Genomic DNA, 2610 nt, shown 5'->3' with positions numbered 1-2610 from the left:
ACCTAAGATCATTGCTTGAGATATTTTGCAGACCCTGCACTGGATGGATCAGCTGACACCACCCAGACCAGTAATCTGCCTCAACCAGTTCTGTCATTGCACCCAGGAACAGAAGACATTAAGAAGACTTCACTCTGACCTCCTATGATTCTATTTCCAAACTGACCAGTTAGTACTCCCCACTTCCCGAGTCCCCACCTGCCAAATTATCTTTAAAAACTCTGATCCCTGAATGTTCTGGGAAATTGATTTGAGTAATAATAAAACTCTGGTCTCCCACACAGCTGGCTCTGCATGAATTATTCTTTTTCCATTGCAATTCCCCTGTCTTGATAAATCAGCTCTGTCTAGGCAGCAGGCAAGCTGAACCCATTGGTCCACAGATTACATTTTGATAGAAAATTGCTCATTGTCTGCACATTTTAAAATGTATTTCTTTGAAGCTATTGCAATGTTCTCTTACACTTTAAAATATTGTTGTATACTTTGGGTATAGTTCCTCCCTAATATCTACTACCCCACACCCCCCCAAACACACACATGCATGCATGAACTCACGAACACAGACACAGAGCAGGAGCCTTGTATCTTCCCTGTCCTTTTGAAGACTAGCTTTTAGTTATATTGATCCTTTATATTATCTTTTTCTATTTCATAAACTTTAAGTCCTTCCTGTTTATTTTGAAGTCTTATTCTAGTTTCCTGTGTTGAATGAAAACAGGTATTTATTTTCAATCTTCTTTTGTTATGAAGGCATCTAAGAACAATGTCTTTTCTTCTCAATATACTTTCAGCTGTATTCCATATGTTCTCCTTTCTGTCAATGTGTACCTACTTGTAATAGCTATCTTATTTTCTCTTTGAATCAAGGTTTATTCAGAAGAGTGTTTCTTAATTTCCATGGGTTAGTTCTCTCTACCTTACAAATAATATGTTTTTGTCACAAAAATAAGCATCAAAGCTATGGACAGTTATAACAACAAGTACAAATGAGAGTGTCCAGAGATCAACAAGGAAGCACAGGTATGGTCATTTGGGATCTAACTCCACTCTTTACCACCCATGATTTCCCAGAAAAATAGCCTCACTGAAGCTCAGTTTCCTCATTTACAAGATGAAGCTAAGGGGAGTTGATAGTAACATTTGTGCTACAACCCAAAAGAGTTATCATAAGGTTCAAGCAAGAAGATGGATATGGCGACACGTTGACAACAGTCGTTTCACCTCGCTGTGCCATGTGAATGTTTACATTTAAAACTAGGCCATTCAGATATGCAGCAGAAAGTGATTTTAATTTCTGTTTTCCCAGCAGAGAACAACAACCAGAGCTGATTTGTGGAGACAAGAAAGCAACCCGGGTTGTTCTAGAAATAATCAAAGTTGATGCTGGAAAAGACAGGACTTGAGAAGGCTGGGGCTTAGAGCCAATAAAAGGTGAATATCAATGTCAATGTCAATTTATATTTCCAGGCCGCTGACACCTGGATATTTGGGTCACGGTCATAACTGATGCAGCAGAGTATATTGATCCAGAACTTGGGTGCTCAGAGTAGCAGAAAGTCACACTACCTTATTATCTGTGTCACTGTGAAAAGTTGCCTACCATCTCTGGGCAACGTTTTTCTCGTATGTACAATGAGAACAACATGCAGATAGCATTTAGAATAGTGCTTGGCATAAAGTAAATACTTAAATGTTAACAATAATTACTAATATTAATTAACAAACCAGCCATAACACTACTTCTCTCAGATAGCCCTGTACCACAATAAAATGTATATTTGAAAGTGTTCCATGAGTTACTTTTTTGTTGTTATTTGCTTTAATGAAAACCCACCAATAATCACAAACTTAAACCCATATAACTGGCTGCACTGGTGTGTGCCTATAGTCCCAGCTGCTTGGGAGGTAGAGGCAGAAGAATTGATTGAGACCAGAAGGCCACCTTGGGCAACATAGTGAGAATCCATCTCTACAAACACAACCTCACAGTATTTAAAAGTGGAAAGGAGATAGGGAACATTAGCAGCACAGATTAAAAAAAAAGAGAAAAATTATTTCCCCAGGCTTCAGAGACAAAATCTCATCCTGCTACTGAGATGTTCATTTAAAAAGAGAAGACTGTTACGTAAAGATGCTAATCACATTACTCTTTCCAACTCAGAGATCAGTGGGGTTCTGTTTTTTGGAAATCAGGACAGGGTAGTGGGTAGACCTGAGACTGGGAGGAGCACAACAAGGCTGGTAGGGACCACCTCAAAAACACTGAAAGAAAAGCACCAGTTTATAATGCACTACTACGCTCCCCCCTTCAAGGATCCCCAATGCCCACTGCCAAGATGAAGGGGCAGCAGGTTGAGCTCCCAAGCACAGGGCCTGGCTTGCTTCAGAGAGCCCTGCCCTCTGCCCATCAGCATCCCCAATCTCTGCACCTTCAGTGCCCTCTCTTCCTCCAACTTGGCCCAGACTCCATCGATTCTGGGCTGGCAGAATCGTATCATTTATTCCAATCATTTAGAAAGGCTCCAATGTGCCACCACTGGCCATGGGCAGACAGAGCTGCAGGCTTTGGAGTCAGGAAATTCTCCAAGTGCTGGCAGATCCCAACCA

The sequence above is a fragment of the Mandrillus leucophaeus genome, unplaced genomic scaffold, assembly GCF_000951045.1.
Source record: "Mandrillus leucophaeus isolate KB7577 unplaced genomic scaffold, Mleu.le_1.0 Scaffold1075, whole genome shotgun sequence".
Classification (NCBI taxonomy): domain Eukaryota; kingdom Metazoa; phylum Chordata; class Mammalia; order Primates; family Cercopithecidae; genus Mandrillus; species Mandrillus leucophaeus.
This window is presented reverse-complemented; position numbering follows the sequence as displayed.